This window comes from Astyanax mexicanus, chromosome 2 (assembly GCF_023375975.1).
Source record: "Astyanax mexicanus isolate ESR-SI-001 chromosome 2, AstMex3_surface, whole genome shotgun sequence".
Taxonomy (NCBI): Eukaryota; Metazoa; Chordata; class Actinopteri; order Characiformes; family Acestrorhamphidae; genus Astyanax; species Astyanax mexicanus.
Genome location: NC_064409.1, coordinates 76,835,905 through 76,862,264, shown reverse-complemented (window position 1 = coordinate 76,862,264; position 26,360 = coordinate 76,835,905). Strand labels below are relative to the sequence as shown.

The 26,360-nt window shown below is 37.6% G+C and overlaps 1 protein-coding gene across 4 annotated transcripts in view; it reads left to right on the top strand.

Annotated features, from left to right (window-relative positions):
* st3gal1l3 (ST3 beta-galactoside alpha-2,3-sialyltransferase 1, like 3) overlaps nucleotides 1–26,360 on the top strand; it is a 385,371-nt gene that overhangs the window by 284,314 nt on the left and 74,697 nt on the right. The window contains exon 2 of one of the 4 annotated variants that reach the window (XM_022671937.2): nucleotides 6,118–6,166. The exons of 2 other annotated variants lie outside the window; for them this stretch is intronic. The gene's annotated coding sequence lies outside the window, so the exon portion shown is untranslated. Of the gene's footprint in view, nucleotides 1–6,117; nucleotides 6,177–26,360 lie in introns of all 4 variants that reach the window. One more of the 4 variants, XM_022671936.2, reaches the window with a different exon arrangement.

The following is a 26,360-nucleotide window of genomic DNA, read 5'->3' as shown; positions in this document are numbered from 1 at the left end:
TTCATGAGATTTTTACCAGATTTGATCAGTGATGTTAAATATGGTGTTCAAATAGTCATTAGAGTGAACTGACTTGCCTAAAAAAGACTAAACAGAGACTACCTCTCTTTCAAGCCACAGGTTTCAAGCAATATGGGAAGAAAAAGGATCTCTCTGCTGCTGAAAAGTGTAAGATAAAGGCAACAAAGAGTTTATCCCTCTTCTCTTCTGAAGGAGACTCTGATTCTTTGGAAAGACTTTGAACAAGATGTTAGGACATTGCTGTGAGGAGCATTTGATTGCAATCAGTACCTGTTACTTCAGCAGTTCTTTTGAAAAAATGTATTTATCTGTCAACTCCTTTGGAAAGACTTTAGCTTAGATGTTGGAACATTGATGATTTGATTGCATTCATCCCTTACTGGAACATCAGTGAGGCTTTACACTTGATGTTGGAACATTGCTTTGAGGAGCATTTGATTGCATCAGCGCCTTTTGCTTTGTTGTTTTATTTGCTTCACCAGCATATCCAGTGTTTCTTCAGAAACATCAATCAGTGCTCTTTATACTGGCTTTATCCTTCTTTATCTGCTGAAGGAGACTCTACTCCTCTGGAAAGACTTTGGACAAGAAGTCAGAACATTGCTGTGAGGAGCATTTGATTGTATTCATTTCCTCCAGCAGTTTGTTTAAAAGAGGGTATTTATTAAGGCTTTATCCCCCTTTATTGCAGCCTGTACTCTTCTGGTAAAACTTTAGATACGATGTTGGAACATTGGTGATTCAATTACATTGAGGATTTGATTGCATTCAGCCCTTACTGGAACATCAGTGAGGTTCTGCCCATTTCAGCTGATCCTTCTGAAGGCTTTATGCTTGGTCTTGGAACATTGTTTTGTGGATCAGTTGATGGCACTAGTGACTTTTGCTTAGTTGTGCAAACATCCACTTGTGCCCAAACATTGTGTACACCATCATTTCTTTGGAAGTCAGTGCTCTTTATACTGACTGTATCCCTCTTTTTCTGCTGAAAGAGCCTCTACTCATTCAGAAAAACATTTGACAAGATGTTGTAACATTGCTGTGAGGAGCATTTGATTGCAATCAATACCTATTCCTCCAGCAGTTCTTTTTATAGAGGGTATTTATCAAGAGTTTACCCTAATTTACTACACTATTAGCCTCTAGTCTTCTGCAAAGCCTTTAGCCTAGATATTGGAACATTGATGCTTTGATTGCCTTGAGGATTTGATTGCATTCAGCCCTTACTGGAACATCTGTAAGGTCAGGTACTGATGTTAGACGATTAGTTCTGCCACTGCTATTCATCCCAAAGGTTCTGGATGGAGCTCCATCACGGAAATTCCAGAAATACCACTTAACCACTATGGACAATATGTTTGGGCATGAAGGATTATTCAGGTTCTTGGTTTGGGGATCTAACCAAGCTTTTAACTTGGTTTTGAAGCTCAAAGCCAGGCATATGTGGCACCACTTTTAGATGCAAGCTTTTCCAGTATTTCCTCAAGGGTATTTCAAGGATGTTTTGCCAACATTTGCTTACATAACAGCCTGTATTCTTCTGCAAAAGATTTACAAAAGATGTTAGAGCGTGGCTTTGAGGAGAATTTGGTTTGCATTCATTTTCATTCAACTGTCGGTAATAAAAGTTTGTGGACATCTGTTTTTCCATTCATTTCCTTTGAAAAACAGAAAAACAAGAGTATTAATATGTTTTTTCAGCCTCTACTGCAGTAAAAGACTTGACCCATCTGGGAAAGGTTGATGCTAGATGTTGGAACTTTGGTGTGAAGAGGATTTGGTTGCATTCAGTTCCATTTGCATGTAATCCTGAGTTTTTCTGTTGTTGAGACTTTCTCACTACATGACTGATCAGAGACACGGGGTCACAAATTACACAATTTCTCAATGTGGGAAATCAAAGACTCACCTGTCTGCTCTCCAGAAAAAAATGTTTTGTCATGAGAACACACCAGAACTAAACACACGAGGACTAGCGATACCATGCTAGAGAATCTGTATAGAGGAGAATACGCACTTAAAGTGAGTCCAACATGAACAGGTTCATATGAAGCCAAAACTGAGTAAAATCAGAGTTTATAAATGATCATTCTGATCAGTTTTATACTAATATATGTACTTATGTCCTCAAAACAGAACTATATCAAATGTTTCTGTACCACAGACATAATTTTTTTTTTCATTTTGAACTCCAGTTATAAACCTTTTAAACATGCTCTACCTGTAAGGCTATTTAAACAGAGTTTATCCCTCTTTTCTATTGAAGAAGAGCCAATCAGCTTGCTGCTTGTGCAGAGAGCAGAGAGACCTCTGGCTCTGGAGATCTGCGCAGGTGCAGTAGCCATAACAAGCCAAACAAAAAATAATGTTTTTTTAGGTTCTTTTGGGCCAAATGTTACAAACTGTTCATGAGATTTTTACCAGATTTGATCAGTGATGTTAAATATGGTGTTCAAATAGTCATTAGAGTGAACTGACTTGCCTAAAAAAGACTAAACAGAGACTACCTCTCTTTCAAGCCACAGGTTTCAAGCAATATGGGAAGAAAAAGGATCTCTCTGCTGCTGAAAAGTGTAAGATAAAGGCAACAAAGAGTTTATCCCTCTTCTCTTCTGAAGGAGACTCTGATTCTTTGGAAAGACTTTGAACAAGATGTTAGGACATTGCTGTGAGGAGCATTTGATTGCAATCAGTACCTGTTACTTCAGCAGTTCTTTTGAAAAAATGTATTTATCTGTCAACTCCTTTGGAAAGACTTTAGCTTAGATGTTGGAACATTGATGATTTGATTGCATTCATCCCTTACTGGAACATCAGTGAGGCTATACACTTGATGTTGGAACATTGCTTTGAGGAGCATTTGATTGCATCAGCGCCTTTTGCTTTGTTGTTTTATTTGCTTCACCAGCATATCCAGTGTTTCTTCAGAAACATCAATCAGTGCTCTTTATACTGGCTTTATCCTTCTTTATCTGCTGAAGGAGACTCTACTCCTCTGGAAAGACTTTGGACAAGAAGTCAGAACATTGCTGTGAGGAGCATTTGATTGTATTCATTTCCTCCAGCAGGAAATGAATACATAATTTTTTTTTTCATTTTGAACTCCAGTTATAAACCTTTTAAACATGCTCTACCTATATCTCCAGGATCAGCTCGCCAACCAATCAGCTCACAGCAGCAGTACTGCTAGTGCTTTACAGTATAAAACCTGTTTTCTTTATATAAACTGAAATATACAGAAATGCTTTCTTATTTTTTTAGTAAAATACATTATTCTATTTTCTATAATTAAAGAAATATTCAGAACAAGTAGTTCATAATTATTTTTACTTTAAAGTTTTAAGCTTTTAGCTACGTTCACCCTTTATTCATAGAGGACTCACTCAGAGGCTCCCTCTAGAGTCATTTACTGATATAAAAGGGGGAATGGTAGGGTGGTCAGACTTTACATAAACAGCTCTGCTGTGTTTTGGACACTCTGTGATCTTATTGGCTGTATGTAGCCGCTGCTCCTGACTCCCAGTCGATGACTGAGTCAGATATTAAACATGTTGAATATTTTCTGGGCGATCAGTCAGCGACGGATCGGTGAGCGTCTTTCAGTAGTTCACACTACGTGACAGCACAAGTGCCGAGAAAAACTGGCCCAAAATTGTGTATTGTGAACTTGGCATTAAGGGTACTATATAAAGTATACAATCTTCTCCAGATTTTTGTCTGAGAACATGAGTATTAAGGGATGTTTTTCCAATCTTTGCAGCAGCTACAGCCTCTAATCTTATTGGAAGTCTTTATGGTAAATTTTGGAGCATTGCTATGAGAAGGATTTGATTGAATCCATCCCTGTTAAGACCATTAGTAAGGTCTTGTTCTGGTTCCATGTGATTAGCTCTTCCACTGCGAGTCTTCCCAAAGGTTCTGGAATGGGGCTCCATTATGGAAAGTCTAGAATTACCTCTTAACAACTGTAGACAGCTATAGGATATGGAGATCATTGGGGGAAAGCTTTGGACGTTTAGCCTGAAGGATTCTTCAGGCTCTTCGTTTGAAGCTCTAACCTCCAGACTGGAGCTTCAGCAGGTGAACAGTTGAAGATCCTCCACCATCTCTTAAAGATACAGCAGATACTATTTCTAGTAAAGGTTTTAAGATATTTTCCCAGCATTTCCTCTGAAAATGATGATATTTTGAGGGTGTTTCTCCAACCTGTTCTCCTCTGGGAATGTTTTAAATTAGATGTTGGAACAGTAATGCAAGTGAAATTGTATTGCAACGTTAAATTTGACTTGTTTTTCTTTCATTTGCTTCCATCTTCCATTATGGACACCCATGGTTTTAGTGTTTATTCTAAAAAGGCTTCTACAAATGCTATTTTAGGGTGTTTTCATCAACATTTGCTACATCAACATCTCATGCTCTTCTGGGATGGCTTAATAGTAGATGTTAAATAATGGTTGTGAAATGTGATCGATTGCATTCAGCCCATTTGGCTTCTATTTGGTTCCCAAAATTGTGGAGACTAAACCACCCAGCATTGTATATATATATATATATTTTTTTTTTTTATAAAAAAATGTCTTAAAATGCCTAGTGACCCAGTGCATCTATTGTTTTAATTGTTAGAATTAATTTAAGTTCTGTGAGATGCATATTTTAAGTTTAGCTGACAACCCTAAAATTTTGGTCCAATTAAATATAAGAAAATAAGTTGAGTCAATTAAATATTATCTTTGAACCAAATACACCTATGTTGGTCCAACTACATATTTTGCCTTGTGTCAGTTACATTTGTTTAATTCAGTTAATTATTAAGCAGTATCAAAGCTGACAAAACTGCCAATATTTAAATATTGGCTAAATTTAATAAAACGAAACATGGAAAATTAAACATACTTTTTTTAACAAATGCATTTTTATTTGGGTTGTTAGTTTCATATAACTGTATTTAGGTTGTAATGTGACAGGCAGGACCAAGCCAGCATATAGTCTTTATATACTGAGCAACACAAAACATAGCAACTTGCTCTTATATCCTACAACACTAAGGCCTGGCAGTTCACTATTATCTACAGGGGTTGGAGAATGAAACTGAAACACCTGGTTTTAGAGCACAATAATTTATTGAGGTGACGGACAGTTCTGGTGGAAACAGGAGAGTTGAGGTGCACATTGAATTCTGCCGTGATTTGATCAGCCGTGGTTTTATGTTTTCTGGATACAATCCGGGTTAGCACCCGAACATCCCTTTCAGACAGCTTCCTCTTACAGTGTCCACAGTTAATCCTGTTGGATGTGGTTGGTGCTTCTTGGTGGTATGCTGACATTACCCTGGATACCGTGGCTCTTGATACATCACAAAGACTTGCTGTCTTGGTCACAGATGCTCCAGCAAGACGTGCACCAACAATTTGTCCTCTTTTGAACTCTGGTATGTCTCCCATAATGTTGTGTGTATTGCAATATTTAGAGCAGAACTGTGATCTTACCCTGCTAATTGAACCTTCACACTCTGCTCTTACTGGTGCAATGTGCAATTAATGAAGATTGGCCACCAGGCAGCTCAAATTTAGCCATGAAACCTCCCACACTAAAATGACAGGTGTTTCTGTTTCATTGTCCTTAACTTAACTTAATATTAGCTGAGTTTTTTTTTTTACAGTAAATAAAGAAGGTTTGATTGCATTTTCCCTTTATTAAAGAATTAATGAGGTCAAGTTCTGATGTTAGATGATTAGTTCTGCCACCCGGGAATCATTACAAAGGTTTTGGATGGAAAGTCTAGACTTACCTATCAACAACAGTGGACAGCTGTTGGATATAGAGGTCATCTGAGAAGGCTGTGGATGTTTGGCCTGAAGGGTCCTTCAGGCTCTTTGTTTGATGCTCTAACCTGCAGACCTGAGCTTCAGTAGGTGAGCTGCTGTGAATTGGAGCTCTATAATCAGCTAAGGTCTCCCACCTTCTCTTAAAGGTACAGCAGTATCACATCTCTCAGCCCCACAAAGCCAGGCAGATCTGGCACCACCTCGATTTATTGTGTCTGAAGGTTTGCAGAATTAAGAATATTAATAGAAATATTGTTTTCCTTTGTTGCAGGAACTCAGGAATTCATCTACGCTGATTGGTGTGTTGGCCTGGAAGTGAGGTGTGTTCAGGTAAATTTCTGGTGTGTTTCTATCTTTGCAGCAGGAAACACACTGCGCAGGTGCGCCACTGACTTATTAAAACCCTGACAACAGTCAACAGTCTGCCATCCAATCCTTAACCCTCCTGTTACCTTCAAATTTACTAACACCTTTTATATTTGGTGTTATTTTGACCCCAGTGATTTTAACCTACAGAAAATGAATATATAATAATTATATTGTTACCCAAGTTTATGTCACATGCTATATTTGTTTGTTGACTACTTACATAGTCATTAAAAAAAAATTTACCCCCACCATAAAATCTCATTAATTTACCTAAAATACCTGAAAATAGTGGTCTTATTGATATTATATATTTTGTTTTTTTTAATATTATGTCTAAATAAATATTTTTGTTTAAAATAGATGGAAAATATTTTATGTTATTAACAACTCCAGATAAGTATTATATAATAATTAAATTGTAACCCAAATTTATGTCACATGCTATATTTGTTTGTTGACTAATTAAATAACCTTAAAATTAATACCCCCCACACCCCCTCAACCTACCTACAGAATACATGTCATGCATTTATGGACAAATATGCACATCACTATACAATTGAAAATAGAAATCTTATTGGTGTTTTAATGGCTTTATATTATTTCTAAGTAATTACTTTAATAATATGAACAGCATGGCAGATTATTCCTGTGTTATTTGTGCAAATATCACATCAGTGTTTTATGCTTTACCCAGTAATTCAGAGCTAAGTGACAAAATGGTTAGAATTTGTCTATAGAACACCATTATTTTTACTTTCTGGACCGTAACTACCCACCTCTGTGTGTAAGTAACTATAGGTTTAAATGGGATCTCCGGTGGATTTCACATTTAACAGACTCTAAGACTGGTTCAGTGGCTGAACTGCACTTAGTAGGGCATTATTACACATAAATAAAACATATATATTATAAAGTAACATACGTCATTGCAAACACTGTTAATAGTGTAAAAAATGTCTTTATTTTAAAACGTTTCTTACTGTTGTTCGTCTCGCTGCTTGCTCCTTGTGTCGTAGTGCTGTTAGCCAATCAGAGGCTATATAATTGCATGTATTCATAATATTCATAAGCAAGAGCTGAAATTCTATCGTTTCTTCCCACCCACTCCTCCACCAGACTAAAGCAGGGTTATACTGGATCATCGGCGCAATTTTTTATATTTATTTTTTCACAAAAAAATAAATAAATATCATTCATTCATACTAGAGATCACAACTAGACATTTTAAAATCAGTTTTTATCACAACACCAAAGACACAACAACACACCCTAAATTGAGATGCACGATCTGCAATTGACTGATGCTCTAAAAGATCAATAAAATAGGGCTCTAAGGATATTTATAGAGGGATTGTTTTCTTTAATTGTAGTGACTTCCTGTACATCTCTGGTTAGACTCTGATTAGTACTAGATATTGCAACATAGCTGAGAGTTGTATTGATTGTATTCAGCCTCTTTAGGCTTTTTTCTTTCATTTGCTTCTATTTGTCTCCAGCATTTCTTTCAATTAATGGTATTAATAGACTGGTGCTCCATTTTGCTGCAGTAACAGCCTCTAATCTTCCGTTAAGGTTTTACTCTAGATGTTAAAACATTGCTGGGAGGATAATTTGATTGCATTTAGTAATTTGGTGTTATATAAGCAACAATTTATCCAGGTCTCAATTTATTTAGTCTATTCTGAAAGTATGGTGGATGGTGATTGGTCAATTCAGAGATTGCACCAGTATGTTCCACCAGTACTCAACCCGAAGCTGGGGGCTTTTCCTTATCTAGTCTAAACTTAACAATGAAGAAGGTGACCTTGGAGGGTCCCATTATATTGGCAGAACTGTATCAGCAATATATGCACCACCTTAAAGCAGCTTATTGTACTGATTAACCTGCAGTGGAGATTCAGTTTTTATCAAACGCTGGGTCACCGACTATTGTGAATATGAAGGAACACATAAGGAATCATGTAGTAACTTAAAGTTGTTAAACAAACCTAAATACTGTGTGAAGAAGCATTTAGACGCTCTTATCTGGGAAGCTGTTAACTTGTGATTTCAGAGGCTGATTACTCTTGATTAACTTATCCTGTACAACAGAGGAAACTCTTGCTCTTCCTTTCCTAGGGTGTCCTGACGACTGCCCCAAAGTTCTTGAAATGTTTTGGATTGACTGACCTTCGTTTCTTAAAGTAATTTTATTTCTTTACTTAGTTGAGTAGTTGTTGCTTCTCATAATCTGGATTAGAACATTACTCAAATGTTCACTATTCACTGTATACCTGTAACTCTATCTCTTCACTACTTTACTTTAACTGATGCTCTCAAACACTTTATTAAGAGACAAGAAATTCAAGTAATTAACTCTTGATGAGTTCAGCACAGCTGTTAACTGAAAGCCTGAATTCCAGGTGACTCTACCTCATAAAGCTGACTGAGAAAATCCAGCAGAGATGAATAAAACTGTCTAATCTTAGCAAAAGGTAATATGTAACACATTCTTTACACATTTTTATTGACTAAATATTTCCATATGTTCTTCATAGTTTGGATGACACTAGGGTTCATCTACAATGCAGAACATTACAATTAGAGACGTTTGACTGGTTCTGAATATTGTGGAATATAACTATTGCTATTCCAATATTGTGCCCTAGTTAGAAGTTCTACTACTACTTTCTAAGCTGCTACTTTTTCTAAGCTGGTTTAAATGCTGGTACCTACAATTCTAGAAAACCAACCTGCGCCTAAATTTGCTTCCATACTAAACCTTCCCTGATTAATCATGATGTCTTTATTTTAAAACATTTCTAACTGTTGTTCGTCTCGCTGCTTGCTCCTTGTGTCACTGTACTGTTGAACAATCAGAGGCGATATGTTTGCATGTATGAATATTCATAAGCAAGAGCTGAAATCCAATGGTTTCTCTCCGCCCACTTCTCCACCAGACTAAAGCAGGGTTGTACTGGATCACCGGAGCACTTTTTAATATTTATTTTTTTCACAAAAACAGCTTAAATATCATTCAATCATACTAGATACCACATTTAGATATTTTAAAATTAGTGAAAAAATGATGAAATCAAATCTTTAAGAGAATTAGTAAATTTTTATTACTCTATTGCCTTTTTGCGCATCACAACACCAAAGACACACCGACACGCCCTAAATCGAGATGCACGATTTCAATTGACTGATGCGCTAAAAGATCAATAAAATAGGGCTCTAAGGATATTTATAGAGAGATTGTTTTCTTTAATTGCAGTAACTTCCTGTACATCTCTGGTTAGACTCTGATTAGTACTAGATGTTGCAACATTGCTGAGAAAACTACAATTCTAGAAAACCAACCTTGGGCCTAAATTTGCTTCCATACTAAACCTTCCCTGATTAATCATTAATCATCGGTTTCCAAATGCTTCTTATATTGTACAGCTTCTGTTAGCGGTGTGCCATATCGTATCGTACACGATAATATCGTCAAAATGTTTAAATATCGTGAACGATATTATACCCTAAAACAGGGGTCGGCAATTAAGTTTGGCCGCGCGCCAGATTTTTTCCAAGCCATTACATGGCGGGCCACAAGCACTTGGGGGGGGGGATTGGCGGGCGCGGTGGCGGGAGGGCGCTCTTAAAATGACAAGCAGACATTCAAGTGGGCTGATGTGGGTGAAATCTGTGGACTGACCATTGGGGGCGCTATTAATGATATACCTGTTTGTTAAATAAAAAAAAACAAACTAATAAAAAAAAAATAACAGAATAAAGAAGCTAGCAGTTATCTAACAGCCCGTGGCTCTATCAAAAAATCTTTCTGTTTTGGAAAATTAAGTTTCTAAATAAAGAGCATTTTTGAGACGGACAGTCCGATTTTTTTTTTCATTATAGTTCAACTTCACGGGCCAGATGTTTCTTGCTTGCGGGCCGCATCTGGCCCGCGGGCCGCCTATTGCCGACCTATGGTCTATAATATCGTGCCATATCACCCATCCCATATCCCATTAAATAGCTGCTAGAGTATCATTTATTTTACTTTAATTCTGGATACATGGAGATATTTTGAGTACATTATTAGTATCATAACATTCTGGATAATTGACCTTTGTTACAAATCTGATAACATTCTTGTATTTTTTAATATCTCACTTTGGGGTGTGCAGTATTATATTGTATGTAATAATAAAATATATTTTTTATTTTCTTGCCGTGTATAGTGTATTTTTTTTTTATATATATTTTTTAAAGTGTTTTGTCATATCGCCAAGAGTATCGTTATCATAAAAATAGCATGAAATATCGTGATATTATTTTATGGCCATTCTTTTATCGCCCACCCCTAGCTTCTGTTAAGAAACAGATACAATTATCTTTCCAGCTTCCAGGTTGGAGTAAACTACCAGACACACAGCTGCTCTCTGATTGGCTGCACTGATTGGCTGTGCATCCCCTTGAAAATACTATGTTTTAAAGGCCAGCAGAGAATTTTCCGTGTTCAGGTTGAAAACAGCTTAAGAGAGGCAAGCGTTTATGGAAGCTGCCTCTGGAATGCTCTTGTTTCACGGCCTGTGATTTAAGCCAGTCTCTACTTTACAGTGTGCTTTTTAAAAGAAAGTCCAGCAGAAAACTGTTTACATCTCTGGAAATGAGTGGACAGCTGGAGGGTACAAAGTGCATCTGAGTAGGTCGTGTTCTTCAGGCTCATGTTTGAAGTTCCAGACCTCAGATCTGAGCTTCATTTAGGAGATTGGGCCAGATAGGAGCTGAAAAAACCGAGAATATCTCCTACCATACTTTTAAAAGGTACGGTAGTATCATGTCTCTCGGGCCATCAAAGCCAGGTAGATGTGGAACCACTTTCCTTTATTATTTTAAAAGGTTTGTGGACACAAACCTTTGATTTCTCTCCTCTTTTAGACTCTTTGGCCTGTTTTTCTGCACTAGAAATGCGCACTCTCTCCTCTTTTAGACTCTTTGGCCTGTTTTTCTGCACTAGAAATGCGCACTCTCTCCTCTTTTAGACTCTTTGGCCCGATTTTCTGTGCTAGAAATGCGCACTCTCTCCGCTTTTAGACTTTTTGGCCCGTTTTTCTGCGCTAGAAATGCGCACTCTCTCCAACTGTTGATGTTGAGCAGTGTGATGTTGAGCAGTGTGCTCAACATCACACTGCTCAACATTACTGAAAGAGTTTTCACCTGTTTAAATGCTTTAATGATCCTCTGTGAAGAAGAAGAAGAAGAAGAAGAAGAAGAAGAAGAAGAAGAAGAAGAATCCAAAACGTGATCTGACCGGAGTTCGCTGGTGTTATGCAAAATCCAGTCCGGGGTCATTTCCAACGTAGCCGAGAATTTACAAAAACAGGGATTGACATGACAGAAAAAATAAAAGCTAAATTTAATTATTGTAAAATAGCAGTAAATAAAATATAAAAATAGATACAAAAAATAAAAGTAGAATTAAAATAAAATAGAAAAAAAATGATGGGTTAAAATGAGCTAAAACTAACTTGTACATAATACAATAAAAAATCAAATAAATAAATGAACTAACAAAAATAAATAATAAAAAATAATAATAATAAAAATAGTAATAACAATAAAAGAAAATCAAAATAAGACAAAAAGCAAAAATACAAAACTATTAAAAATAATAATATAATAACTACAAGAATAATAATAATAAAAAATTAATAAAATGAAAATAAAATAAGGAAACAAAATAAAAAAGGAAATAATAAAACTAAAAGAAGAACTAAAAGAAAAGTTAAGAATAAATAAGATTAAGTAAAAAAGGAACTGGCTGTCTGAAGGTGGTTAGATATTAATAATTTAAAATGATTTAGTGACACCAGTAAACTGAGTTTTAGAGTGTCCTGTAGTGAATTACATCATTATCTTAAAGTTAGCATTTTTCTAATTACTCCCCTTAAACGATCTCCAAATTTAGAAGATCCAGTGGTATTTAGAAGGTTAATCTACACAGAATAAAATGTACAGGGTTCTGAACATATTTATTTACCACAAAATGTGACGACAGAAGCCAGTTTTTGAAAAGCCCATTCAAATTCCCCATTCACATGAACCGCTTATACACAGAACCCCAAATATGGGCATAAACAACATGGCACCCACTACAAAATGATGACACAACTTCAGTGGTCTATTGCTCTACAGTTTAATACTGATGAGCTTTATACTCCTCTAGCCAACATTTTACCTCAGGCTCACATACAACTTCTCCACATTGGTCCATTCTATCGACATGGGTGTACCATTAATTAATAGGCAACCTCCACAAGAGCATCAGTGAGATCCGATACTTCAATTCAACCTATTAGTATTGCATGTGAAGCTCCATCATCCATTCTAGTATAAATAGGCAGCCTCTACTTTTCTAGGGAAGCTTTAGAGTACATATTGGAACATTGCTTTCAGGAGGATTTGATTGCATACTTCATACTTTAGCTCATAACATCACAAATGCAACTTTTCCAGATTGGACCATTCTTTTGACATGGGTGGTGTACCATTAATTAATAGGCAGTACCAAAGGTTTGTAGACACTTTGTCTAACTTTTCCAATGTTATAGGGATTAGGGAGCTTCCACTTTTCTGTGGAGGCTTTGGACTACATATTGGAACATTGCTGCTAATATGGACATTTTATTGCATCCCAGCTACACAAGAGCATCAATGTGGTCCAGTGCTTCAGTTCAACCAATTTTTATTTTTGCAATCAAGGGTAGTTTCAGGGAACAGGGAGCTTCTACTCTTCTGTGGAGGCTTTGGACTACATATTGGAACATTGCTTTCAGAAGAATTTGATTGAATTCAGCCTCCACAAGAGCATCAATGAGGTCCAGTACTTAAATTCCACCCACATTGGACCATTCTATTGACATGGGTGGTGTACCATCAATTAGTAGGCAGCACCAATGGTTTGTAGACACCTGTCCAAATTTTCCAATGTTTCTTCTGAAATCAAGGGTAGTAACAGGGAATAGGGAACTTCTACTCTTCTGTGGATGCTTTGAACTACATATTGGAACATTGCTTTCAGAAGAATTTGATTGCATTCGGCCTCAACAAGAGCATCAATGTGGTCCAGTACTTCAGTAAGTGGATCATTTACTCTTCTGTGGATGCTTTGGACTACATATTGGAACATTGCTTTCAAGAGGATTTGATTGCATTCAGCCTCCTCAAGAGCATCAATGAGGTCCAGTACTTAAATTCAACCCACATTGGACCATTCTATTGACATGGGTGGTGCACCATTAATTAGTAGGCAGCACCAAAGGTTTGTAGACACTTTGTCCAACTTTTCCAATGTTTCTTCTGAAATCAAGGGTAGTATCAGGGAAAAGGGAGCTTCTACTCTTCTGTGGAGGCTTTGGACTACATAATTGAACATTGCTTTCAGAAGAATTTGATTGAATTCAGCCTCCGCAAGAGCATCAATGAGGTCCGGTACTTCAGTAATTCAACCCAGTAGTATTGCATGTTGAGCTCCATCATTAATTCTAGTATAAATAGGCTGTCTCTACTTTTCCAGGTAGGTTTTATACTAGATCTTGAAACATTGCTGTGAAGAGCATTTAAATTGCATTTATCCCCACAAAGCCTCAGTAAGATACTGTACCTTCCTTCCTTCCTCAGCAGCTCTCCTGCAGTACTCTCCAGACCCTTCTAGCTGTGTGCGCACAAGCGATTGCTTGTGTCAGCAGTAGGTGTGCTTTTAAAGCAGCTGAAGTTCAAGTTCTGGACGCGTTTGAACACTCTGTACCTCATTTTTCTGAAGTTGTTCTAACCTTCAGACTTGAGGAAGTGAACTGTGGCAGATGGGAGCTGCATAATCCCCTAATAATCTCCCACCATCTCTTTACGTTATGGCATCGGCTGCTCTGAACTCGTCTGACACGCTGTCTTCCCGGCATCCTAATGGGGCCTGCTCGGTTTATTCTCGCGGATTTACAAGATCTCCAGCCGCCCGAGGCCTGTAACACGCTGTCCTAACTTCTTTAGGCCCGACAAAGCTTTGGCAGATGTGGTGCTGCCTCTTCTTTCCTCCACAAGCCTTCCATTTGTCTTTCCTTCCATTTGACTTTGTTTCCCTTCAGAACCGACAAAAGGCGCGCTTGTTCCTTCTCTACTTACGAAAAAAAACACTGAAAAACACAGTGAATAGAGGTTATTGTTTGCTGTCGAATCCAGAGGTTTGCGTCCAAATGCAGATTTGTTGTGCTTTTTGTCTCCGTGTCTCGTTCTTTTCTCTTTTGTCCTCTTTCTCTTTTGTTAATTCTCTCTGAACTGGTGAAACAGCGCCGGCAGCTGCATCCGCTTTATTATACAACAAGAGCGTCGCTGAAGAATGACTGCTTTCTAAATATTAACGTCTGCTGCTTCTTCTTCTTCTTCCGCAGCGATCTCAGGCCTTCAAAAACTCAAAACTCTTTTCTCCTTCTCTGAATCAGAACTCAAGAGCTCTTGTTTGCTCCCACGGGGTTGAGTTTGACAGGCAGTTCCAGACAGAGCAGAACCCGAACAAGTAGAAGAACTTCCATCGGTAACAAAGTGCAGAAACACCGCATTTAGAAACGCAACGCAATGTGGGGGGGGGGGAATAACAGATCTCAAACCAGTCGCACCTGCTGCTGTCATGTCGAGTTGTTGGCGTGTCACTCTGAATGCACGAGGATGATGAGCTGTCTCTGTTTTTAGAAGCGTCAGCTTGGGAATTATTCTCTATAATGATGATTTACCCATCAGTCTGCAGTAATAACACGGTAGCACAGATACACACGAACGGGTTTCAGCTCTGGAGGAACGATTTTCTCTTTTATTCATGCTGAATTAAAACCAAGCTTTTAAATTTACATCATTGCCAAGTGCCAAGAGTGTATTTATTGGGTATTTATCATTTTCTTTAGCGTTTAAGTCCCCTGCACCATAAAATACTTCATTTTTAAAATGTTGACTTTTTGGTGACACTGGCCATTGCATCTAGTGGTAAAATGACGGGAATCCCAGTCAAGAGTTTCTACAGCCAGTCCAGACAGAAACTAATTTATTTACTTACTGTAGAAAGATTAAATGTAGTTAAAAATTTAGTTTCTGGACAAATCAGGTACCTCTGATCTCAAATAGCAAGTATCATTTTTATTTTAATGTTAAAACAAACTACTGTCCACATATGAGGACGTGTCAGCTCGGGAATTACTTGCTATAATGATGATTTACCCATCAGTCTGCAGTAATAACACGGTAGCACAGATACACACAAACGGGTTTCAGCTCTGGAGGAACGATTTTCTCTTTTATTCAGGCTGAATTAAAACCAAGCTTTTAAATGTGTATCATTGAAAGGTGCCAAGAGTGTATTTATTGGGCATTTAGCATTTTCTTTAGTGTGTAAGTTCTCTGCACCTTAAGATACTCAATGTTTTTAAATGTTGGCTTTTTATAGACACTGGCCATTGCACCTAGTGGTAATATAACAACATTACATTTAATTTATTGAAAAAAAAAAAAATATATATATATATTGTGGTAGATTGGCCTTAAGATAACAAGCTTAGCTTAAAATAATCATGCTAGCCAAAGCCTTAACCTATAATTAAAGCACATATTACACAAATATATCCATGTAAGCTATCATCTATATTCCAGTAATCATTAATCACTGAATTAAGAGTTAGTCAATAATCCGCACGTAGACACATTATATACTTGCTTAAATGAATCTCTCATCAACTGCAGAAAGCATACTTCCTCTTTTTAATGGTAAACATCTTGAGGTTACAAAGGTTAGCAGACTACAGGGTTCCTCTTTTTCTCCTATGGTCAAGCAGGGGACAGCTAGATTGAAACCACAATGAATAAAGTACATTTTGTAACCTTACATTAAAAGATTGCTCTGCAAAAATTATACATACAGCTTCAAGCTTTGTTTAAGATATACTAACTAACTAATCTTACGGTAGAAGTAGCAAAACCATTATTAACAGAGAGTACGAACTTGGCTACTGGAAATGTAAAAAGCATGATCAAGAGAGAATGTGAATTTTAATAAACCCGAGGCCTGTCACAAAGGGGAAGTGAATCTTCCCCGGTTACCGAGCAGGGGAAAATTAATAATCAATAATAGAACCGTGTTTAACCAAAGGCCCGCTACTGAGGGGAAGTGAAACTTCCCGAGCAGTGTTTTTAGCAACCCATGATTCCCCAGAAGGCTTACTGGACAAAGGTCAATGAATACATTTCACGGGTTCCGAGAAGGTCTAATTAAACTAAAGAGTAATGCATAACGATACCATATTTGGCACAAAATAAGAAGTATTACTCATTCCTGCCTAGCAACCACCTAGCAACGTAGATACGTCAGAGAAGGGTATATAATTGGAGTCAGAGAAGCACGAGGTTCAGAAGAACTCGGGGCGACATGCCTGTAATGTTCTTCCCAGATCTGAAATAAATCATACTTGTTCACTTTCAATCTCCGTGTCGTCTGAATTCCTTGGATCAACGAACATGCAACACAAAAGCTAAGATTATTTTTCTACAATATATATATATATATATATATATATATATGACGGGAATCCCAGTCAAGAGTTTCTACAGCCAGTCTAGACAGAAACTAGCTAATTTACTTACTGTAGAAAGATGTAAAATGTAGTTAACATTTTAAAACAGACTACTGTATATGAGGACATTCACATAATCACTACTCATAGCTAGGACAAATGAAAATTGTGCACCAAGCAAAAGTCCGGCTCTCCAGAGGGTATGGGTACATTACATTTCTGTATCTTTGCACCTTAATTTTTTAAAATGTTGATCTTTTGGAGACACAGCCTCATATGGAGATGCTAACCATATCATAGTACAGGGGTAACATGGCAACATTACACTCAATCAATTGAAAACCTGATGGTGGGAATCCCAATCAAAAGTTCCTACAGCCAGTCCAGACAGAAACTAATTGATTTACTTACTGTAAAAAGCTAAAATGTGATTAAAATTTTAGTTTTAGGACTTATTCGTTTCTTCTGATCCCAAATGGCAAGTATCATTTTTATTTTTACGTTAAAACAAACTACTGTCCACATATGAGGACATTGTGTTTTTTTTTTTGTTTTTTTTAGCAAAAATGAATTCCTGTACAAAGAAAAACTTGAGTTGTTAATGATGTTAGGATTCAAGGATTCAAGGAGATTTTATTGTCATTCGCATCACATGTGGTCCATGAGGTGGAACGAAATTGTGATCTCACGATCCAGTTTACACCCAAGAGTGTATTTATTGGGTATTTAGCATTTTATTTAGTGTAAGTTCTCTGCACCATAAGATACTCAATTTTTAAAATGTTAACTTCTTTTGGAGACACAGCCTCATATAGAGACTTAGACCATATATTCTAATGGTAAAATGACAATTGATTAAAAACATAATGGCAGGAATCCCAGTCAAATGTTTCTACAGCCAGTCCAGACAGAAATTAATTGATTTACTTACTGTAGAAAGCTAAAATATAGTTAAATATTAGTTTCAGGACTTATTGGTTTCTTCTGATCCCAAATGGCAAGATTCATTTTTATTTTAATGTTAAAACAAACTACTGTCCCTGTTTGAGGACGCTGTTTCGTTTTGTGAAAACGACTTCCTGACCAAAGTCAGTTTTGGGGGAACGAACTTCTCTTTAAGTCTCGCTAAATTAAAACCAAGCTTTTAAATTTATATCATTGAGAGGCGCAAAAATTATTGAGTATTTTATATTGTTCTTAAGCAAGACCCAGTGTCCTCATATGGGGACATTACATGTCTGCTTCTCTGCACCATAAGTTACTTAAATTTTTTTAAACGTTAATCCTTTGGCCTCATTTGGAGACTCTGCTCATACAATCTAGTGGTCACATGACAAGATCACAGTCAATTTGATGGGGAATCCCAGGCGAAAGTTTCTACAGCCAGTACAGGCAGAAACATGGGCCAGGTAACAATGTTTTGTCTGGACTGATACAACAGAATCCAACCAAATTTCAGCTTTGGGGAACAGATTTCCCTCTTATTCACCCTGAATTAAAAGTGGGTGAGAATGATGGTGAGCGGCGGCATCTGGCTAGAATTGCCAGCAGAAACCCTTACCCTGAGACTGATTTAAACATTGCTCCTGGGCTCCCCCTACAGTTGGGGTAATTACAGTGTAGTTCACACTTCACACTGACTCCACTGCAGTAAATACAAATTATGCTTCGGACAGCTGTACACATGCATTTCTGGACAAGCTGAGAGATCCAGAAGCAGCGTCTAGAGTGAGCGAAGGCTGTAGAGTAATTTTACACTATTTTACACTGATATTACTTACGCATTGGGTTACGCATTGATACACAGTTCTGGACAGAGATACACCACCGCAGGTTGCACGGTGGAGCTGCTTTCTTAAGGTGGAATTGTTATACAAATGTGAGAGCTTTTACTGTAGTCACCACACGTCTGTCTGTAGAACCAGCACATTTATATTTGCATGCCGCTGACTGACATATTATATTTTATGTAAAGTTACTCTCACACATACACTCTCACACACACACACACACTCACACACACACAGCAATACACAATAGTGTCTTCTGAACTCGCTCTCACTCTACGGCTGGCGCTGTGTGTGCTTACCTTGGCTGGAGGCCATCCTGACTGCTCAGTGGCAGAAGACAACATGTGTTAAACGCATTTCAGCCCACACACACACACACACACACACACACACCACTTACTCATCTTTCCTAGCCAGAGGGCTTAGTCTCCCTATGGACGCAGCACTGCACAAATCTCCCCCGACAACCATCTGGACTGAACTTCAGCCACGGACATCCCATAATATTTATGCACACACATATGCGCGCACACACACACACACTTCACATTGTATCCAGGCTATCAGATGAGTTTTTTATATTTTATGCTTTGGGAAGGAGGCATTCGTAATATATTTAACACACACACACATATATACACCCACACACACTCTCACACATGCACACACACACGCACACACACACACACACACACACACAAACACTCACACATCTATAACAATTGTATTGCTATTGATCGCCTCATAACCGCTTCTTTATCCTGTACATCATTAATGAACACACATTTCACCTCAGAGAAAGAGAAAGAAAGAGAGAGAGAGAGAGAGAGAGTGAGACAGATAGAGAGAAAGAGAAAAAAAACAACAGAGAGATAAACAACAGAAAGAGAGAGAGAGCAACACAGAGAAAGAGAAAGAACAAAAGGATATACAATATGAAAGGTATGGAAAAAAAGGAAAAAAGAAAAAAGGAAAGGGGGATAAAGAAGAAAAAATGTAAAGAGAAAGAAAGAAATAAAGAAAGAAAGAAAAAAAAGAAAGAAAGAAATAAAGAAAGAAAGAGCGATGGAGTGGTTAAAAAGATAAGAGAAAAGTGAATATAAATATAGAGATAGCAACAAGATCAAAAACAAGAGAGAGCAAAAACAGAAATAAATGGACAGAAGGAGAAAAAGAGAGACAGAAGAGAACAAATGAGAGATAGACACAGAGGATAAAATATAGCAAGATGCAGAGAAAAATAAAGAAAAGAAAAGAGAAAAGTGTAAAAGGAGAAACAAACTAAAGAGAAAAAGAAAGAGAAAGAAGACGGGTAAAGGAAAGAAAGAGAGAGAGAGAGAGAGAGAGAGAGAGAGAGAGAGAGAGAGCAAAAGAGAGCGAGAGAGAGAGAACACAGAAGATGATATGAGACTAAAGAAAGAAAGATACAGAAAGAAAAGAGAGAAAGCATGGAGAGACAGACAGAGAGAGATGGATTAGAAAAAGTAACGAAAAATGAAAAAGAAAGAAAACAATAGGAAGTAAAGAGAAGAAAAAGAAGAGAAAAAGACAAAGGAGGGAGAAAGAACAGAAGAAAGAAAGGGAGAGAGGTGAAACCAGGTGAAGGAAAGAAATTAGAGAAAGAATCTAGAGAGAACAAAAAGAAAGAGTAAAAAAAATAACAGGAGCAAAACACAAAGAATTGAGAACAAAAGAAGAATTGAATTTAACAGCCAAGCTCTTAAAAGGTCAAAAGCAGTCAAACTGTATTAATCAATACTTCAGAGAATAAAGGCTTAAAAACAAAACAAACAAAAACTCAAGATGCAGCTCACAAAGGAGATCATTAACAACACAAACACCTGCTGAGCTCATCATCTTCATCATCTTCATCATCTTCATCATCAACCTCACACAGAATATTAACAGCCAAATCACCATCGTCACTGTAACAAGTATTAAATTCCAAAGAGAAACAGATTGGCTCCATTTTTGTTGAAGGACTGGATTTGGGCCCTAACTTACCGACTTACTTACTCCACCAACAGTCTATTTTTACACATTCTACCTGATTCCTTTAATATATCTACATTAATGGGTGAAGGTCTGGAAATAAGTTGTTTCCAAGTAAATTTCTGGCATATTGCTATCTTGGCAATGGAAAACACACTACTGCACCACTACACCACTGAAAGAAACAGTAACTTCGATACGATACAAAGCCTTTTGTCTTTTTTGCCTCTATTTGCCTCTTCTTTATGATCTTTGGCTAACCAGATCACTGCTGATCTTAGTTCCTTAGTGTAGCACTGTTAGGTGGCATTTACTAGCCACTAATGCACTACTAAAATTATCATCCTCCTTTTACTCTCTTCTTCAATACTCAGAACCCACATTAGAGAAAACCACCACAGAGCAGCTATTATTATTATTATTATTATTATTATTATTATTATTATTATTATTATTATTATTATTATTATTATTATTATTTGAGTGGTGGGTGGTTATTCTCAGCACTGCAGTGATTAGCAGTGGTTAGCATGGTGGTGGTGTATGAGGTGTTAGTGAGTGTTGAGCTGGTGGTACAGTAAGTGGATCAGATACAGCAGTGATTAGCAGTGATTAGCATCGTGGTGGTGTATGAGGTGTTAGTGTGTGTTGAGCTGGTGGTACAGTAAGTGGATCAGATACAGCAGTGATTAGCAGTGATTAGCATCGTGGTGGTGTATGAGGTGTTAGTGTGTGTTGAGCTGGTGGTACAGTAAGTGGATCAGATACAGCAGTGATTAGCAGTGATTAGCATGGTGGTGGTGTATGAGGTGTTAGTGTGTGTTGAGCTGGTGGTACAGTAAGTGGATCAGATACAGCAGTGATTAGCATGGTGGTGGTGTATGAGGTGTTAGTGTGTGTTGAGCTGGTGGTACAGTAAGTGGATCAGATACAGCAGTGATTAGCAGTGATTAGCATGGTGGTGGTGTATGAGGTGTTAGTGAGTGTTGAGCTGATGGTACAGTGAGTGGATCAGATACAGCAGTGATTAGCAGTGATTAGCATGGCGGTGGTGTATGAGGTGTTGGTGTGTGTTGTTCAGGTACAGTGAGTGAATCATACACTGCAGAAGTGCTGCTGGAGTTTTTAAACACCTCACCTTTACTGCTGGGAGAGGTAGAACAGTGGAACTGTGTTCTCTGCAATGATGGCGCTCCATCTAATACTTTCAGATGGGATGAGTTTGGGATGAGGTAGAAACCTGGTAGAAAGTCTTTCCAAAAGTGAGTACCCCCATCTTCTGTGTTCATATTTACAGGGGTTGGACAATGAAACTGAAACACCTGTCATTTTAGTGTGGGAGGTTTCATGGCTAAATTGGAGCAGCCTGGTGTTCAATCTTCATTAATTGCACATTACACCAGTAAGAGCAGAGTGTGAAGGTTCAATTAGCAGGGTAAGAGCACAGTTCTGCTCTAAATACTGCAATGCACACAACATTATGGGTGACATACCAGAGTTCAAAAGAGGACAAATTGTTGGTGCACGTCTTGCTGGAGCATCTGTGACCAAGACAGCAAGTCTTTGTGATGCATCAAGAGCCACAGTATCCAGGGTAATGTCAGCATACCACCAAGAAGGACCAACCACATCCAACAGGATTAACTGTGGACGCTGTAAGAGGAAGCTGTCTGAAAGGGATGTTCTAACCAGGATTGTATCCAAAAAACATAAAACCACGGCTGATCAAATCACGCATATGATACTTTGATAGAATGTACCATAGTTTTCGCCCTTTACGGCACACTTAAAATCCTTTTATTTGTCTAATCCAGGTGGAGGTATCTAGATTTTCTAGCCAGCGCTATAAGCTCCTGTATATGTGGCAGGACTACTCCACTGTGTTCTCCTAAACAACTATTTGTGTCCTGTTTATCAAAGAACAAATCGACTCCAAGTGCTCTTTTGTGAAAAGTAATTGCCCCCTCGCTTCAGTAAACGCTTTGGAAATCTTCAGCCGGAACGACGGCGGCTGAAAGCTTTTCTGCAGTTATTGATCAGATTGTGCAGCGCTGTGGAGGAGGCCTGTTTTCAGCTTTAGCTCAGTGACATTTGGGGCTCTTTCTGAACGTGAACCTTATACTGCAGGACTTCCAGCAGCACCTGAAGCTGGAGCTGGGGTTATACTGTACAGTACAGGCCAAAAGTTTGGACACACCTTTTCTTTTTCAATTATTATTTATTATTTACATTGTAGATTCTCACTGAAGCATCAAAACTATGAATGAACACATGTGGATTTTTATGTTCTTAACAAAAAAAGAGCTGTCCTCCACACTTCACCGGACCTGAACCCAATCCAGATCCAGGTTTGGGGTGAGCTGGAGCACAGAGTGAAGAAGGCAAAGGAGCAACAAGTGCTAATAAACACCTCTGGGAACTCCTTCCTTCAAGACTGTTGGAAAACCTTTCATTTCAGGTGGCCACCTCTTGAAGCTCATTGAGAGAATGATGCCAAGAGTGTGTAAAGCAGTAATCAGAGCAAAGGGTGGCTGTTTTGAAGAAACTAGAATATAAAACATGTTTTTTTCAGTTATTTCACCTTTTTTTGTTAAGTACATAAAACTCCACTTGTGTTCATTCATAGTTTTGATGCTTCAGTGAGAATCTACAATGTAAATAATAAATAATAATTGAAAAAGAGAAGGTGTGTCCAAGCTTTTGGCCTGTACTGTGTGAATATATATCACATACAGTGCTGTGCAAACACTAAATCACACGCAGTTATTCCTTTATTTAATTTACTTTATTTAATCTAAAACTGCCATTTCCTCTTTTATTCTGAGTCAATACAGAATTACAGCAGTTTCATGAATTGGTTAGGATTAAGATGCAGAGAAAATCTGACCTTTATCAAATCAAATGAATTTTGTTTCTACAGCAGTTTTTAAACGGACGTTAAAATCCATAAATGAGGAAAAAACTCAGTACATAAAACATTAAACTCTCTTAAAGGTGGAGGACAAAAAATAGGGATGCATCACTTACAGTACAGTTAAAAAGCATGGGCACATTCAGTTTTTTTTTTCCTTATTTAAAAATGTTCTGCAGTATAGATTAATACACTGTAAAAATTACATTTAAAAAAGTTTTAAAAAAAATCAATATTTCAAGGCAACTTACTGCACTAGATATTTTTGAGTTTTGAGGCCAACTCAAACTTTTATAAAAAAAAAAACAACAAAATCTTTAGTTCAGATAATATTTTTTTCTTATCTGTAAAAAAATATTACAAATATTACATCTCACCAACTTAAAAAGAAACATCATTTTATGTTTTTAGTTGGCCTAAATTAAGTTCAATATATATATATATATATATATATATATATATATATATATATATATATATATATATATATATATATATATTATGTATTGTAAGTTCTTTAGGATTAACTAAAAAAAGGTGTTGAAAAAAAGTTGTGTCAATGACTGTTACTTGCTCTTATAGCCTTAAACACTGAGGCCAGGCTTTAGTTAACTATTATAAAACACATACAGCATATAAATCCCAAGAGAAGCAGCAGTAGCAGTCTGAGCAAGCAGGAGTAGTTTTGCCACCACAATAAATGTAGCAAATGGTACTTTAAAACCAACTGCAATTAGAGAAATAAGACGGAATGTAAACATGCAAGATGCATTCACTACTCCATGTCTATTCTGCAAAAAAGAACATACTCTTGTCAAATGCCACCATATGAATGCCCAGTCACATCAAACAAAAGTTGAAATGTTAAAGAACAATGGACTATGCTTTGGGTGTTTGTTAAAAGGGCATCTCAGTAAAAACTGCAAAAAGAGAATGACCTGTGAACTCTGCCATCGTATGCATCCTACTTTACTCCATATGAATGCAAATCCGGAGAAGAGCGAGCAGTTAAAAGACGGAATCTCCAATGTTGCTACCCAGCATTCTACCCAGACAGACAAAAGAACCCAACAACCAGAGCTGCTGACTTCTATGGAAACGTCAGTAAGTAGTGCTCTTGTATCTTTGGGACCTGGTGAATGTAGTGGGGCTGGCAAAGATTGCACACTAGCCATAGTTCCAGTACAAGTCAAGTCCATCAAAGGAAACAGAACTGTAGCTGTTTATGCCTTTTTGGATCCTGGCAGCTCAGCAACGTTTTGTACTGAGAATCTTATGCGTAAATTGAATACAAAAGGAAGAAAAACAGAAATACTTTTGAAAACTATGGCTCAGGAAAGACCAGTAACAACCTACGAAATCACAGGGTTGGAAGTAAGTGACTTACAGGGCAGTTCTTTCCTTGAATTGCCAAAAGTATATACCCAACGTGAAATACCTGTCGCAAAGGAAAATGCTCTTACCAGAGAAGATCTCACAAAGTGGCCTTATCTCAGGGAAGTGGAGATTACAGACATCGATGCAAATGTTGAACTTCTGATTGGAGTTAATGTTCCAAAAGCCATGGAGCCCTGGCAGATTGTGAATAGTCAAGGCAATGGGCCATATGCAGTTAGAACGCTTTTGGGATGGGTGGTCAATGGTCCAATCCAAAGTTCTACTACAACAGACAAAGTAGGCCGTGTAAAAGTCACAGCAAACAGAATATCCGTATCTAACCTGGAAGATCTCCTGGTTAGACAGTACAATCAGGACTTTTCTGAAAAACAATATAACAAGAAGGAAATGTCTGTGGAAGACTGTAAGTTTATGCAAATTATGACAGATGCTGTGACTCACCAGGATGCCACTATTACTTACCATTACCATTTCGTAATGAAAACGTTACCATGCCCAATAACCAGCAAATGGCAGTGCAACGTGCTACCAGTCTTTTGAAGAAATTTACAAAAGATCCAGCCTTTTATGATGAGTATAACTCCTTCATGAATGAAATGATCAGTAATGGATATGCAGAGAAAGTTCCAGAAGAGCAACTTAACAGAGATGATGGTAAGGTGTGGTACATACCACATCATGGAGTTTATCATAAACGCAAGAAAAACCTTCGTTTAGTATTTGATTGCACCTCTACCTACCAGGGTACTTCCCTGAACAAAGAACTAATCCAAGGTCCAGACTTAACCAACACTCTTATTGGTGTTCTACTTAGATTTCGTCAAGGACGGATAGCACTGATGGCAGATATAAATGGGATGTTTCACCAAGTCAGAGTTCCTCCAGATCAAAACGATTTCATGAGATTCTTATGGTGGCCAAATGGCGACACAAGCAAAGAACCAGAGGACTACAGGATGAAGGTTCACCTCTTTGGTGCCATATCATCCCCGAGTTGCGCCAATTATGCATTGAGAAAAACAGCAGATGATGTCTCTGGTAAATATGACGAAGAAATCATTAGTACAATCAAATCCAATTTTTATGTTGATGACTGGTTACGATCTGTCGAATCTGGACAGAAGGCTAAAGCTCTAACCAAAGGTCTGATAAATGCTTGTGCTGAAGGAGGATTCAAACTCAAAAAGTGGATCAGTAACAGCAGAGCGGTTTTAGCAACCCTTCCAGCTGAGGACAAATGTAAACCAGTAAAAGAACTGGATCTAGATCGAGACAAACTACCTGTAGAACGGGCTCTAGGCATTCAGTGGAATGTAGAGAGTGATGCATTTAGTTTTAGAATCAATCCAAGAACCAATATAGTCACAAGAAGAGCTATCCTTTCTGTTGTCAGCTCAGTTTATGATCCACTAGGTTTCCTAGCGCCATTTATCCTAAAGGCTAAACAGATACTCCAAGAGTTATGCAAAATGAA